A 17168-nucleotide genomic window follows, 5' to 3' on the forward strand; every position below is an offset into this window, starting at 1 on the left:
GTGGGCATCCTTGAGCCCCTGCAGCGTCATCAACACCATTTGTCATACCCTGTCCAGGTATGGGTTCTGTTTCTGGCGCACCTTCTAACTGTGAGGCGGAATAGTCCGATATCAACTGGTTTGACTGGCTACCATCAGAGGTAAAACCTTGATCTTCCCCCAAGACTCTTAAGTTTTTTTTTTACTGCGAAAGGGTATGCGCTTCTGAGTACCAGGCTTCAGAGCAGGACTACCGCTGTCTGTTGAAAACTCTTCCGGGCTGTTTTTCCAGCTGTCCTCTGAGGCTTCAGATTCATCAGTCATTGAGTAGAAATTATCCACCTCTGGGGTTCCTGCAGCGGCTCCTTCCGTTTGTGCCTGAAGGGGCATGTCCAATAATCCTTTTACTGGGGTGTGTGGAGACCTGTTATCTGTGCCCCCTAACTGACCCGCAATTTGCTCCCTGTCCTCCACGGGAGGTTCCTCGGTGATATGACTTTTGGCCGTTAATCTCCTCAGCACTAGCCACCATGCTCACAGGGCTGATCACCCCATTGTTTTGCGACCCTTTATCCACTACAAGCAGCCCGTCCTGACGTTGTCCAGGTATGAATTGCTGCCGGCGAGTAGAATATTATTTTGTAGGATTTCGTTTTGATAGCATTTCTTATCTGTGACAGGCCTGTGAAACGCTCCGATTCACAGTGCACTGCTGATGCACTAAAGAGTGCGCGTTCAGTAGTGTGTGAACTCGAGTTTCCCTACTTTATTTTTCCTTGCAATATTATATAGCGCGAACTCGACAACATGGCATGAGCACAATTTACATTACAGAAGAACACATTCATTTGTGGTAGGCACAGGGAGACAAAGCGATTTGCCTGGAATCACAGGATGTTGAGCTGATGCCGGGATTCGAATGTAGCTCCCCAGCTCTAAATTTCGCAATTCTAGACCTTGTGGCGGGAGGTGTGTCTAAAAGTGTATGTCGGTGCTGGCCATCAATGAGAGAGACCTGTGCATTTTTCAAATCGGTGGTGAAAAAATATGAGTATGTTGCTGGAGATGTGGGCCGCCGTCCCACTAATGTACTTACCGGGGGAGGGTAAACACCCATTATTCCGCAACTTTCTTTCCGCAAACCATCACTCCGCATACTTTCTTTACCAAAGTACCATGACTCCGCAATGCCATTACAACGCATTGCATTACATTTTATATGCTTTTACCACGCTTACATTAACAACGAAATTCGTTGTAAATGCATGAATGGTAAAAGCATGTTTTTTTTAATGTTTGGATAAGGTAAGTATGGGTATAGGGGTATATGTTTTGGGGTTCTGAGGTATATGTTTTGGGGTGTTTGAGTTTTTTAAGGGTTCAGATATAGTTTTGGGTTATGGGGTACAGGGGTAGTTTTAGGGTTTAGGGATAGGTATGGGTTTTGGGGTACAGGGGTATTTTTAGGGTTCAGGGCTAGGTTTGGGTGTTGGGGTGTAGGGGTATTTTTAGGGTTTAGGAGTAGGTTTGGGTTTTGGGGTAGAGGGGTATTTTAAGGGTTCAGGGCTAGGTTTGGGGATACAGGGGTATTTTTAGGGTTCAGGGCTAGGTTTGGGTTTTGGGGTACAAAGGTATTTTAAGGGTTCAGGGCTAAGTTTGGGTTTTGGGGTACAGGGGTTTTTTAGGGTTCAGGGGTAGGTTTGGGTTTTGGGGTACAGGGGTATTTTTAGGGTTCAGGGCTAGGTTTGGGTTTTGGGGTACAGGGGTATTTTTAGGGTTCAGGGGTAGGTTTGGGTTTTGAGGTACAGGAGTATTTATAGGGTTCAGGGCTAGGTTTGGGTTTTAGGGTACAGGGGTATTTTTAGGGTTTAAGGATAGGTTTTGTGGTACAGGGTATATTTATAGGGTTAAGATGGGTTAGTGTTTAAGGGTGTTGGGGTATTTTAAGGAGTAAGTGTGGTTTATGATTATGGGGTGCAAGGGTATTTAAAGGGAGCAGGGTGGACACCGGAGCTGGAATGTGCAGAACCTGGGAAGAAAAAACAATGAAATATTGGGCACAACGCTCGCTTTTTTTCCCCGTAATCCCGCGCCCCGCACACGCCCATGCCCGCAGCACACGCCCACAGCACACGATATGAGACATGGCATGAAGGGCGGAACATACCACACGCCCCCGCGTTTGTCACGCCCACAGCACAACGCAGACACGCCCACAAGGGACTACTTTGCTGGCACGGTTCTTTTACCTTTTAAATGTATATGGTGGGCGTCTGCATAGCCTATGTCCTTCTGCTGCAACTGCCCTTTCCAACGCTGTATTGGGTGTTGGGATTGGTGCTGTGGTTCCTGAGATTACCCTCCTCAAATGTTTGGGCTCTCTCTTTATTATATTAGTATGGATTTGCTTTTTTTCCGTATCTTTAAGCGATTTAACATTTGAATTGGCAGCAATTTTACCTTTGTTTTGAGGCAGTCCTGTATTCACCAGCGTTGTTGAAGAAGAGACAATGTTGGCTCCTTTGCCGGCAAACATCCCCGGCACAGTTGGACCCTTGCCTCTGGCTCCCTTCTCCACCTTCTGCTCGCTGGCTCCATTCGGCGCTGTTCTCCCCCCCCTGTGCACCTTCTCTGGTCAGACCAGAGTGCCGAGCATCAGTGCTGGATTCCAGGACTCTGCTTTCACCAGCACGCCGAGTCGAGGATGCCGTCAAGGATGTCTGCTTGGTCCCAGTCCCGTCCGTGTCTTTCGCCGCCGGTTTCCCTTTAGGAGGCATTCCTGAAGAGATACAAGTTATCTCACAAGCACTTGAAGAGTTCTCTGACTCAGCAACAAAGTATCGCCAGACCCCCCGCCGCTCCACGCATCTGTCCGCCGCTGCTGCTGCTGCTCTCCACGCTCTCAGCGCTTGAGTTGCGAGGGTCAGCGCCGCTGGGGAAAGTTGAATCCGCATCCGGCTGTATCCAGGTAGGTGATGTTTATGAGTGTTCCGATATCCGATTTCTTCAATTTCAGTTTTTCTTTTTTAAGCAGTCATCTTGATCTCCTTTATCATTTACGGGCCATGGTCGGGAGGCAGCTACCCGCATGACTCACGCAGCAGCCATATTGCCCCAGCGGCGCCTGACGGGCTTCCAATGAGGGGCCCAATAGATTTCTCATTGAGAAGATGTACATAGTAAGAGAAGTTTGATCTGGACAGCACGCTTCACAAAATACTCCCACACCTGGGACATTTCCAAACCTATCTCCACCAACTAGCTCTGAGCACAAACTGCTTCACAGGTCCCATCCCAGAAAAATATCAAACACCAAGTTGTCCCCTTCCAAGACTTCCGGTGCAATCCGGTCAATGCCTCCCACAACCAAGAAATATCTTCAGAAAGCCATCCTGGGCCCTGCCAACAACTGTCCCGTGTCCAACATCTCAAGACAAGGAAAAGCCATTGAAAAAACTATGGCAGACCAACTAAACACCATCATTGCCAGAAAGCCAAGAAAGGCTGCGTTGGAGTAGTTTCTACTTTCCAGTAGGAACTGCCCGTTTGTTGAGCAACATGAACGTAGGGTCGGTGCCCGACTCATTGTGTGCACCCGCAGGATATGTTGTCCTACAGACCAGCTAGGCAGGTGGCAAATGGTTTTTGCCAACCACAGAATATGACAGCCTTGACTCTCCCGAAGCCGTAGTAAAAGATGTAGAACTCTTTTGCTCAGTCGCTCGGGCTGTCTTGGAGAATATCCAAGGAATGCACGGAGGGGCGTTTTCAATATTTATTGAACCATTGGGATTCTTGTATAAAATATATGTGCAACGATGATCAATAGACAGAAGCAGATGAGCGTGATTAGCAATATTGGGACAGGGAACCGAATGAACAGTTCCACCATCTTGCTAAAACAGTCTATATATGCAAGCACATAAAAACAAGACCTAAGACGGCTAAGACCTGGAACGAGCTCCCGATCGGCATCAGACCTCTGCACACCTTCAGGAAGACCCTCAAGGCCTGGCTCTTTGATTGACCGGAGCTGCTCCCCCCAGCCCTCCACCCCCTGAGACCCTTACAGGTGGGTAGCGCGCTTCATAATTCCCTGATTGATTGATATATATAGCGTGCTCCTACTATGCGTTCCCTAACCTAAATGTCTAGGGTGTATGTGCATGTGTTCTGCCAAGAATCCCCTATTGGATGATCCGACCCCCATTACCTGAAGAGAAAGCATGTAAGTCTCTTGCAGAGGGATCAGCCAGCAGCGGGGCTGGGCTTACAGCGTGTAGTGACCTAGCAAGGACAGCAAGTGCTTCTCTTCCCCAACCCGGACATGCTTGTTTATTTATAAGAAAAAGCAACCTTGCCCCCGAGTCGAGGCCTTAGTCAGGCCAACATTGCTATGATATATTGGTAGCTGCATCGCCTTATGGATGAAAGCAAATACCGGCATTTGCACAATGTCTGTCAAGGCCTTGTACGTGATGTGCAAGGTGTCATGATAATGTTTTTACTAAGTGGGATTTATATGCAATGTAGTTTGAGAGAAACTAATCCTACATTGTCTCGCATGCAAATGTGTGTCAAAACATCATTGTGCAAAAGAGAAGACAACTTAGGCAAGGTGCACATGGTAAAAATGGCAACATTACCCCCGGGTCTAACCAAGACACATGGACTCCATGTACTTTAGGTACATACCTGATTGGATAGTGGTTCACCTCTGTGAGCCCCTGTATAGTGTACCATAGGTACCCAGGGCATAGGTGCATCCAAGGCCTACCAGGGGCTGCGACATGTATTATGCCACCCCTGGCTGGCCATCCAAACTGACACCACAGGCTGATCACTCAGCTTGGGTAAGGTGGTGTAATCACCCCTTACTTAGATATAGTATTCCTATATCTAACCTTATATATAGACACATAGGCACCTATAAGTCACTCCTATGGATGGCCTCAACAATCCTGGAGGCAGAGTGCTTGGTTTTATGTGAGAGGGTGCTCTGGCATGAACTGAGCCCATCTGCAGCTTTCAGAAGCATGTCCTTATAGCTGTTCTATGATATAGCCATACCATATACTCTTAAGTGCATTATAATCCTCGCGGTTAATGCTAACTTTGGTTTGGCTTTATCAAAACATGTCGTGTAAGGTGTCAAACACTTTGGAATACTACCCCTCCCTCCCCCCAGCCAATTCTGGTGGAGGGGGTAGCATTCCACCCTTCTAGAGGGAAAAGACATGTATGTTACTGCTTTACCCGGTTAAAGTCAAACAGAGCCTCAGCATCACAAAATGGATGCTGCTGCCACAGACACGAGTCTGACCTCCTGTAGCTGGACGAAACTCCGGCAAGGGAGGCCTGGACAATAGGTTTCCTGTCGAAGGAGGTGCTGGCACCTCCCCAGACAGCCTGTAGTGTATTGGGGCAGGGTGGGTTGAATGGAAAGATGCTTTTCCAGACACTGCCTGGGGCACACAAGGTGATCCATGCATAGCCCGGTTCAAACCAGTCGCTAGGGCACTCCAGTCCCAGCTCTGGCGTGAAACTGGACAAAGAGAAAGGACTGTAACCACCCCCTTCCCAGGTTCCACCCATACGAGGGACCCTGGAGGTAATCCAGCCCCTTAGTTTGGTATAAAGTTAGGAGCTGTGTCTAGAGACATCAGATTACCCTGGAAAGAAAACACGAAACAGAACTCTTGGACTTCGACATTCTATGTTGACTAGAAGACTTAAAAAGATCTCCCTTGTGGTCAAGGAGTGACAAACCTGTTCAAACAGGCACCTCTAGCAACTTGCCGGTTTGCTTTGTCGACGCTCCAGTGGGAACCCGATGACTCAGCGACTCAGAAACTGGACTTCCAGACTTCTACGACTTTGATCCACATCCACAGCAAAGCTGGGACCCATGGCGGACACGAGAGACGTGGGAACAGTTATCTTGGACTACCTGCACTTTGCTAATTGTGCTACAACCCAGGCACCCTCGCAGTTGTTTAGTCAAAGGGAAATCCCTGGGTGTACACTAAAGTGTATGCGTGTTATATTGCTGTATGGGTTCTAACCAGTCATACAAACATTCCTCATAGGTACATTAAGGGGAAAATTCATATAAAAATAAAACATTAGATAAGGAGTTCCACACTAAAAGTGAACGTTCACAATCTCTTTAATGTTTTTATAAAAGTAAAACCTCTTTTCACAGAAAAATAAATTAAAAATCCAAAGAAACCACTCTTTGGACAAGTACAAAAAAAATTCAGTGAACAATTAATAACAATTCATTACACATAAAAAACATAGTATCACAATCATCAAAATGATGTAACAAAGGAGAAAAAATGATCAACACTAATACAGTACACAAAAACGATTGGATCCTTTTCACAAACCCCCTATCAATGTGGCCTTGATATTTTCCCGCCACTACTAGTATAGATCCACTGGTCTTTTCTGTGATGCTGGTGGTACAGTAGACAGTATGAAAAATGCATGGATATCTGCTACCTCCTTGACCTTGTTTGGATTCTAGAAGCAAATGCGTCGACGCGTTTCGGTGTTATAATACTTGATGTTGTAACACCGTCATCAGAACCTGCCGTCTCTTTGGGGTCACCGGCTTCTAGACTTATATTTAAAAGTCTCTGTGTGGGTATATAGAAAAACAGACAATATCACTATCCTGGGGGCATGTTATCACATTTCTAGTGTACAGCATCTTATTTCTTATCCCCAAATTATTCAACTCCGCCTTATCTAGACTCTCTTGTTTTTTGGTCATTTGTTTGGACCATCTTTTCCCTTCAGTTTGGCCTATTCACAGTTTCATCAAAACATTTTTCGTCAGGTGCATAGGTGGTCAAGCACTACACATTCCCATTCTGTTATAACAAGTATTATTTTAAGCAGGATTCATATTCAAGCTTTTCTCCTCACCCTCTAAAAACTCGGGTGGCTGTTGCCATATGTGGCCTTTCCCTCCGTTTCTTTTTAGTGTGGAAGCAGCTAAGGGCTTTCATTCATTCTCACATTCATAGTACCATTCATCCTTCTGTCATCTAGTGTTGCTACCTATTTTGGTGTCCCTCTTACCCCATAAATCTTGTAAGATTCCCCTGGGAAACACCGCCGTCAGGAAGCCTTCTCCAGACGTCCACTGTAGGTTTTTGTTATACCTATGGGATAGCAGTTTAATTTACTTTCATTAATTTATCTTAAATCCTATATTTATACCACTCAGAGCATTTGTGGTTTCCTATATTTACCCCCGGGGTGATGAGAATTCACAGATTAAAAATCTTTCTCCTGTTCTATGGTCAGGTGGGCTAGGATCCCCTCTTTTTATCGATTTTTTTTGTAAAAATTTTAAATATCTGTGTAGGCAAAGGGGTCATAATTAGCCGTTATCATTCTATGGGTGGCAACCTATCTTATACAGTTCAATCCCCTTCTTTCTTACCTTTATATAATTTAAAACGCTCTCATGAATGGGCATATATCGATTTTTCTTTGCTTTGGAACTGGATATGTTCTGTAGGTAAGAAAAGTTTATTTAAATTTCCGTTGCTTTTCAGGGGTCTCTCAAGTCTACCCTTTAGTTCATTTCTATCATGTATCCCTTATCGGGTCTCTTGGAAGTGCCTTTATAGCAAATATGGGCTTATGTTCTTATTTGTTCAAAAAATGCCCCTCCTCTTTGGGGTAACCCTTTTATCTAAATTCGCAGGCATTTTTGATTCGTGTCCCCCCTCCGTTTTTTTAGAAAGGGATAACTCGTTAGCTGTCTTGCCCTACACCTTACTGCTTACGATGTCTGTGGGGATAACATGTAACTAGGGAATTGATAAGATGCTGCCCTGGATAACACGCATTGTCATGGAGTGTGTTCCCGTTCTATCCATGCATTGCCCATGAAAAAAAAGGTCTCTGCGGTATGTCAGGGTACCCTCGCAGTTGTGCATTGGGATAAGGGAAGCCCCAGACCCGAGCATCACTTGCACCAGAGCTCAGCCCTCCACACTCTACAAGTGCCGCGTGGGGTCTGCTCCTGCATTTCAGCTTGACGCGTATTCCCGGTTGCTAGCCTGTTGGCTAGTGAGCCCCCTGAAGACGATCCTTTGAATTTTCAATGCTTGCCTGGTTGCTCCAGGCTTGCTCCAGCTTTCCTCCACAAGAGAAGCTCCTCAGACAATGCTGGTCTGACCTGAAGCAAATCTTCACTTCCTGTGTGGGTTGCGGTTACCAAGGCGTGTTTTGTCCAATCCGGATACCGACACCGCAGTCAACTAGATCCTTCGTGGGACAGCTAGTATCCAGCTCCTGGTCATCGTCGACACCTCCTGGTCCACGTGGCTGCAGAGACAAGCTTCACCTCTTCACCTGTTTGTATCCCGACATCACCTGGTTCCTTCCTGGTCACTGGCTAGTGACCCAGACTCTGTCCCCTCTGCTTTCAGGTTCTTCACAGCTTCGATCCACCCTTGGTTCCACCCGGACACTCTTCCTCTGGTCGCCTGCGGCACTTCTTTGCAGGTCTCCATTGAAAGCATCAACGAAACCAGACACGAAAAGGCACCTATGCACCCGGCTTCCCTGGGTGAGGTAACTCGAGTATACTCCGGTGCTCCCGTGTGTGTTGACTATCCAAGTGTCCTAGTTTAAAGGTGTTTTGTCGTAGTCCATCCGGAAGTGCCCTAAATCAGTAACTTTGTAACTTCTTCGTTCTCCATTGAAAGTCAATGAGAACCTGCGCCTGTGTTTAGACACTGCAGGCGCCGTCCGTGGGTCTCCTGCTTCCTAACCTTTGGTTATTTAGTGTAGCCCCAGCGATGCCCTAGGCCTATTCACTATTCCTGAAGTGGTCCTTATACCAATTACTTAGTATATGGTTTGTGAGGCCCATAGGGCAGAATTGTATTTGTGCAACTTAAAGTATGCTAAATGAGTAACTTGTGATGTATTTCGATCTCTGACCTCATAAAGAGTTCAGAGGGGTTGTGTTAGTTATAAATACATATATATTTGGTATATACCTTGTGTGGTGTCCTTTCATTTGGTATTCAAGGGCAGTGGCGGCTGGTGACATTTGAAATTGGTGTGGCGTAAAATTGGCGGTGGAGAAAAGTCCATACAGGAACAAACACCAGAGGCTATTAGAATGTTAGAGAAAAGTTGGCCGGTGATTTCATAATATGCGCCACACGAGATAACAGTCCTGCAGACTTCCCACACACTAACACATGGAAAAGACAGCACATAAAGCAGGGGTACAAGCTTAACAGACTCAGTATAAAGACTGCAGCTGAAACGCCCCTCAGCCATATGATACACATCGCTAAGCCGAAGTGGACAGATCAGGAAGCGTACAGATCAGGAAGCAGCAGAGAGCATGCTTTAGGTTACTCATCACACATAGAACAGGCACAGCAGTGTCTGCAAACATGAACGCATCATTCTATGATGGGATATTCCACGCCCCAAACATAGCTGTATGAGAGGGAAGCCTACTGTGAGAGCAGCGCGAAATCAGGAGTAATTTCATTATAAATGTACGACTAAGACATTCACTGCACTTACGCGGGAGTTGTTTTTAAAATGTGCGAATGTGGTCTTAAGCGGCAATAATTCATTTTTACATCTGTAATTAATATATTAAAGTATTTGTTATGTGTGATTGTTTTTGGAAAAAGGTCTGTAAACAAGAATATAGGATTGCAGTTGCTTTTAACGTGGCGCTCCAAAGCCCACCGAGCCGCCGAAGCTACTCTGCGGGATGCTGAGAAACATAAAGCGGGGGCACTATAATTTCGAGAATCGGTTTGGCCATTTAACGCTTTTAGGGACAGGTATTATATTTTTTTCCATGCAAAGTATACTTTATTTTGCTCATCCAGTAAGTTTCACTCTGAACGATGTTATCCGCGTTGCACACAATAGGTGATGCGAGTTGTCTAGTCTAGTCTCTCACAATTCCAACCAGCACGATGACGTCACGCGAGTTGTAGTGTAGTATATTATCCACTCGTAGTTCCCTTAGATGAGAGTTTTTCTCCTTTACCTTTACTTGAGTATTAGGTATTTGAAGTAGTACCTGTTCCGCTCTTTGTCTCTGCCAGTAGTTAAGTTTTTTTTTAAACTTTTTTTCCTTAAGAGCTTGCGCCTAATGAGATTCTGGCACCTGAATATTTGTGATCTGTTACTTGCGTTCCGTTAGTAACCGTCCACCTGTTCCAAGTTGCTTGTTTCTGCTTTTATTCACCCTTTACTTTACATTTTCCTTTAACTACCGGAACTTCTGATAACCAATCAAATTCTCTTTCAAATTCCTGTATTATTCCCTTTTACAAAGAAGTTTGACACTCGTGTACTAGTTTTCAGAAATTCCTACCGTTTTATTCACCTTGTAACTTCAGTTCACCTTTTACTCATTTATTTATCTCATTTCATCTTTATGCACACTACTGGTGCCTTTAGGGTATTAACTTCACTTCAAAATTAACACGCGCGTTTAATTTGCTTCACTACGTGGGGTCTTCCTCACTCAAGATGGCCGCTTGACGCAAATACGTTATGACGTTTGCTCTTGCCTGCGGGCGGGAGATCTGAGGAGAAACTCACTTCAAACGCTCAGTGCGCTGCTTCACATCATTCAAAATGCGGTAGCTTTGTGCGCATCAGACTGGCTCGTCACCCCAGCCCCCTCCCCAGCACACAATTGTATCATGTTTAACACCTTCACTGCGGCGGCTATTCCGCCGCAGTGCTACAGGTTTTGAGCGGCCGCGCGGCGGGCGCATGCTGGTGACGGAACCGCTCCGTCACCAGCGTCGGTTGAGCTGTGCTCGTGACGGAGCGGTTCCGTCACGGCCCACCCCGCTCAATAGAACCCTCAGCGCAGGCGCGCAATTCGCGCCGCGCATGAGCGTTCTATCGAGCTGGGCGGGCCATGTTGGAACCGCTCCGTCATCAGCACAGCGCGACCGCGGCTGATGACGGAGCGGTTCCGTCATCAGCACCGAAGGGGTTAAAAGTCTAAAGGCCTCCATAGGTCACTTTGAGATCAGTTGTATTCCGGCTGCTCACAGTGGGGCGCGTACGGTTACGTTTCTCTTCAGACAGCCTCAGGCGCGCGACGCCTCGCAAGAGGGTGGCCAGATATGGAAACGTGTGTCTTGTGATCGTCTCTCTTGATATTGGACTGTCCCTTGTGTTTCTTCGCCGGTGTTGGCTCAGGCAATATTGCTCTGAGGTGACTTGGGTTTTATTACACTGTGTCCCGTTGGCCCTCCCCTGACTAGGTTGTAGTGAGCCCTCCACAAGTTAGTACTCAAAAACGTGCACATTTCCAAATGCGAAGACCATTACATTCGGTAAGTTACAGCAGAAGTGCCATCTAAAACATGTTTTTTTGTTTACTGGCTGTAATATAGGCGCAGTATTCAACAGTAAACCTAACTGAAAAAGAAAAAAATGCGCCCGCCGCCCCACCACCCCCCTCCCCAACCGGGCACCGCGGGGCGGGGGGTTAAGACTGATCAATCAAAGTCCCTGGTTAAGAATACTGTTCCAGTCAATAGTTTAGAGTTCTGTCATGCAAATGAAACTTAACTATACGCAGCTGCATGTCGCAGATAACAAAAGGACAGGCCAGTTAAGACTTTCAGAAATCGAATCGAAGGCAAACTAATGGTTAAGAATCTCCTGGTCTCACTCCCTCTGCAGGCACCAGCATAACACCATCACACAGCCAGAAGAAATGTACCATTTCGACCTGCATCCAAAGTATTAACGCTTTCGTCATCTAAAAAGATTGTACGCGGGGAAAAAAACAAGCTTGAAGAACCTAGTGCAAATTTAGCCAGTCCAGGTTTTTTGGGCCAAGCGCAGAAGAGGATTTGTGCCTCCCATATTGCTCCTAAAGAAAAGCACAGAGGTCCCAAGAGAAGAGAATAATAAAATAAATATAAAAACTTACCTTGGCTTCCCGCGCTGACTCCCGACTCGAGTCCCGAGACTGCAGACTCCCGCCGTCCTGGATTTGGAATGCCGCTGCGTCTGACGTGGTGTGGGCTCTCGTCACTGAAGGCTGCAGGCAGCCTCCCTCCCCTCCATGGCAGCCGGCGCTGATTGGTTCGGCCGGCTGCCCTAACCGCGTCATTTCTCCTAGTCTGTATCCTGCAGAACGGAGAGTGGGAGGTGGCTTGGGGGAGTGGCTTGCCCACTGTTGCTAATACTGTCAGTTAGGACAGCCTCTCAGGCTGTCCAAACAGTCACTATTAACAACAGTGGGCAAGCCACTCCCCCCTGCCCTGAGGCTCGAGTAACCAGGAAGTTCTGCTGACTGCTTTCTCGCCGTGCGAGAAGGGCAGGCAGAAACAAATGGTAGTTATAAATAAATAACTACCATTTGTTTCTGCCTTCTACTCGCACGGCGAGAAAGCAGGGGGGGCGGCGCCCAAACGCCCCCATGGAAGAACCGCCACTGTTCAAGGGATTATATATGGTAAAACAGCTGGCTTCACATGCTCTCTGAAGTTTTAGCCTAAGACTGCTGGTCCATGCTACCACTAGGACAGCTGGTCTATAAGGTTGACTTTACAACCACCATCAATAATGGTCGTTTAGGCTGGTGCAAGGTGCCCACTAGAATAGTGGACATCACTTCTAACTTCTCACTGGCGTCTTGGCGCTGTGTCGATGCAGTGAAACCAGGGATCTGCCTAGACTAGGTTCTAACCGGAGGTGAACAGACAAGTTTTTACCTCTTTCCTGAACTAAAGCAGAGATGGGCTATTTTCTATTGCAATTGGGAGAAGGTTCCCACCCATTCACTCCAGTACCACCCTATTTGCAACTAAAACGTATACTTACATGTGCAGAGACTCCACAGTTGGCCCAGGATGTGGCTCTTACTATAAAAAACATCTGATCTTCAATATTTCTGTTACAGATCCAAGACCTGGGGTTTGAGGCTCCCATCAGCATCTTCAGCGAGGAGGGAGCATCCTGTGACAGAGACGAGGAGTCCATCCCGGGCATCCATTATCCTCCGTTCCTGAACTAGGCAGCAGAAGCGCTGTTCCTTCTTAATCCACAGCGCTTGCCTCTGTCGCCCTCTTCTGGCTTTCATGGGAACTTCAACTTTATTGTTATAATTGTGCCCTTGATCGTAAAATGGTGGTGGGGAGGATAGTAATTGAACACTCTGAGATTGTTTGAAAAGAAGGAAAATGTTATTTGTCTGATATTTTGATTTATTTACCTGGGAGTAATAATCCATGAAATAACATATCATTCTTTCTTTTAGTTTTAACTTTTACATTTTTAGACACATTTAACTTTTGTGGCTTAAAAAACAGCAATATGTTATGATTTTTACTTTTCATTTTTATAACCAATTTCAGTAGATCACTTTCAAGAAGCATCAGTTTTCCATGTATTTCCCACAATGCCCTTCACCCTTGTGTGCATCAAATTCCTGTACCTTGCGGAGGTCTTTGAGTACTGAGACTGGAGGTGTTTACAGAGGGTGAACTGTGAGTGAGGGCTCTCTTGTTATAATGCTCCCCTCCTAGTCTTAGTGGATATTAAAATTTAGAAGCCATCAATAAACCAGCTGTAGATGTTGATATGAGGGTCATAGGACGCTGCCTTTGGGTTCCAGAAAAACTTTGTGGTAGTTGTAACATTTTTCAAAGGTAAAACAAAGTGTGCCTCTGTGTTGGCTTATCTGACGAGTAAATAAATAATTGGCAGAGATTCAAAAGAGAAACTCAGAATTACTAGTAAGTTAACAATTGCGTAGATTCCACAGTCCTGACGTAGAACTCTGCACAAAACAAGGTGAATAGCAAAAAATAGTGAACGTTTACCTATATGAATCCGTTATTTATGTGGCGCTTAACCAGAATTAGAAGGGTCACTTGGAACTGGGTGCAGTTTTCCCTAAATGCTCGCTCTTATGGGGACAATTGACCTCAACAGGTACAAATGGGTGCAAAAACATCACAACGCTTGAAACATTTGTGCTAGGTGTTCTGTATGTTTTGCACTCAGTGTACAGATCCAGCCTAGACATGGGGGCAGTCACTCGTGTGTATGTGCATCCATGTGCATGGTACATAATGTCAGAGCTGTACATCTGTGTGCAGGGTGGATAGTGTTGAAGCCAGGCATCCATTTCAATGGTTTGATGGTGCCGGAGCCATACATGTTTATTCCCAGTGGATAGTGTCAGACCCAGACATCTGTGTCCAGTGTGAATAGTGTCAGAGCTACAAATCTACGATCAGGATGGAGAGTGGTGGATCCATGGATTCATTTCCATGGTTCGATAATGCCGGAATAATACATCTTTGTGCACAGTGGCCCGTCTCAGACCCACACATCTGTGTGCAGAGTGGATAGGGTCAGAGCCTTGCATATGTGTGCAGAGTGGATATTGTCAGAGCCTTGCATCCGTGTGCAGAGTGGATAGTGTCAGAGCTTTGCATCCACGTGCAGAGTGGATAGGGTCAGAGCCTTGCATACGTGTGCAGAGTGGATAGGGTCAGAGCCATGCATCCGTGTGCAGAGTGGATAGGGTCAGAGCCTTGCATCCGCGTGCAGAGTGGATAGTGTCAGAGCCTTGCATCCGTGTGCAGAGTGGATAGTGTCAGAGCCTTGCATCCGCATGCAGAGTGGATAGGGTCAGAGCCTTGCATCCGCGTGCAGAGTGGATAGTGTCAGAGCCTTGCATACGTGTGCAGAGTGGATAGTGTCAGAGCCTTGCATCTGTGTGCAGAGTGGATAGTGTCAGAGCCTTGCTTCCGCGTGCAGAGTGGATAGGGTCAGAGCCTTGCATCCGCGTGCAGAGTGGATAGTGTTAGAGCCTTGCTTCCGCGTGCAGAGTGGATAGGGTCAGAGCCTTGCATCCGCGTGCAGAGTGGATAGTGTCAGAGCCTTGCATACGTGTGCAGAGTGGATAGTGTCAGAGTCTTTCATCTGTGTGCAGAGTGGATAGTGTCAGAGCCTTGCTTCCGCATGCAGAGTGGATAGGGTCAGAGCCTTGCATACGTGTGCAGAGTGGATACGGTCAGAGCCTTGCATACGTGTGCAGAGTGGATATTGTCAGAGCCTTGCATACGTGTGCAGAGTGGATAGTGTCAGAGCCTTGCATACGTGTGCAGAGTGGATAGTGTCAGAGCCTTGCATACGTGTGCAGAGTGGATATTGTCAGAGCCTTGCATCCATGTGCAGAGTGGATAGGGTCAAAGCCTTGCATCCACGTGCAGAGTGGACAGTGTCCGAGCCTTGCATCCGTGTGCAGAGTGGATACAGTCAGAGCCTTGCATACGTGTGCTTAGTGGATAGTGTCAGAGCCTTGCATACGTGTGCAGAGTGGATATTGTCAGAGCCTTGCATACGTGTGCAGAGTGGATAGTGTCAGAGCCTTGCATACGTGTGCCGAGTGGATAGTGTCAGAGCCTTGCATATGTGTGCAGAGTGGATAGTGTCAGAGCCTCGCATATGTGTGCAGAGTGGATAGTGTCAGAGCCTTGCATACGTGTGCAGAGTGGATAGTGTCAGAGCCTTGCATCTGTGTGCAGAGTGGATAGTGTCAGAGCCTTGCTTCCGCGTGCAGAGTGGATAGGGTCAGAGCCTTGCATACGTGTGCAGAGTGGATACGGTCAGAGCCTTGCATACGTGTGCAGAGTGGATATTGTCAGAGCCTTGCATACGTGTGCAGAGTGGATAGTGTCATAGCCTTGCATACGTGTGCAGAGTGGATAGTGTCAGAGCCTTGCATATGTGTGCAGAGTGGATATTGTCAGAGCCTTGCATCCACGTGCAGAGTGGATAGGGTCAAAGCCTTGTATCCACGTGCAGAGTGGACAGTGTCCGAGCCTTGCATCCGTGTGCAGAGTGGATACAGTCAGAGCCTTGCATACGTGTGCAGAGTGGATAGTGTCAGAGCCTTGCATACGTGTGCAGAGTGGATAGTGTCAGAGCCTTGCATACGTGTGCAGAGTGGATAGTGTCAGAGCCTCGCATATGTGTGCAGAGTGGATAGTGTCAGAGCCTTGCATATGTGTGCAGAGTGGATAGTGTCAGAGCCTTGCATCCACGTGGAGAGTGGATAGTGTCAGAGCCTTGCATCCGCGTGCAGAGTGGACAGTGTCCGAGCCTTGCATCCGTGTGCAGAGTGGATACAGTCAGAGCCTTGCATACGTGTGCAGAGTGGATATTGTCAGAGCCTTGCATACGTGTGCAGAGTGGATAGTGTCAGAGCCTTGCATACGTGTGCAGAGTGGATAGTGTCAGAGCCTTGCATACGTGTGCAGAGTGGATAGTGTCAGAGCCTCGCATATGTGTGCAGAGTGGATAGGGTCAGAGTGGTACATCTGTGGGCAGAATATATATCATAAGCAGTTAATGTGGAATGTTCAATAACCTTCATTGTTTGTGATCTACTGATAGGTCGATTTGTATCTCTGCTCGAGCTGTTCTCTATATGGGTTTTTAGTGGGATGTGCTGTGTCCCTTGGAATCAACCTGTGAGTGAATTTAAGATTGATAAATAAAATGAATACAGTAACTGCTTGTCTTGCTATCTTGCGTGCTTTGCAATGTATTTATTTCCATCTTTATCAAACTTCGTGACATTCTCTGGTAGCTGAAGGAACTGCCAAAGCCCCATAGTTCCAGGGCTGGAAGGGATGCATAGACCGGGTAAGATGCCTGTGCTTATTACCATAGACAGTGAGGCTTCCAAGGTCATTGGAAGGTCACGAGGGGTTCAGTTCCAGGGTCATTGGAAGGTCACGAGGGGTTCCGTTCCAGGGTCATTGGAAGGTCACGAGGTGTTCAGTTCCAGGGTCATTGGAAGGTCACGAGGGGTTCAGTTCCATGGGAGTGGACCCCCAGGGAGCCAGGGCCAGGGGAAACACTAGAGCTTCCTGTAGGTTCAGACCCTCTTGTTCAGACTCTTGTTGCTCTGCACAGGTTGGGAGATGGTCAAGCTGTCTCAGTTCTATCCTCACTCCTCTGACATCTCTCGAAGCAGACCCATCAGAAATATTTAGTGGAACTATTCTATTTGTCTTTAAAAAAAGATTCAAGGTTCAATCCTTATTCAGAACGCACCCCGATTTTCTGATATTTAGCCTTTTATGACCAGTAGCCACAGATAGAGGTTTAACAACTACCTT

General features: G+C 46.8%; 1 protein-coding gene across 1 annotated transcript in view; it reads left to right on the forward strand.

Moving 5' to 3' along the window:
- Nucleotides 1-16558, forward strand: part of LOC144754051 (class I histocompatibility antigen, Gogo-OKO alpha chain-like) — a 250093-nt gene extending 233535 nt beyond the window's left edge. Inside the window, exons 8-10 of the mRNA XM_078641566.1 lie at nt 12929-14234; nt 14447-15147; nt 16232-16558. The gene's annotated coding sequence lies outside the window, so the exon portion shown is untranslated. The remainder of the gene's footprint in view (nt 1-12928; nt 14235-14446; nt 15148-16231) is intronic.
- The last annotated feature ends 610 nt before the right edge of the window (nt 16559-17168 follow it).

The sequence above is a fragment of the Lissotriton helveticus genome, chromosome 5_1, assembly GCF_964261635.1.
Source record: "Lissotriton helveticus chromosome 5_1, aLisHel1.1, whole genome shotgun sequence".
NCBI lineage: Eukaryota > Metazoa > Chordata > Amphibia > Caudata > Salamandridae > Lissotriton > Lissotriton helveticus.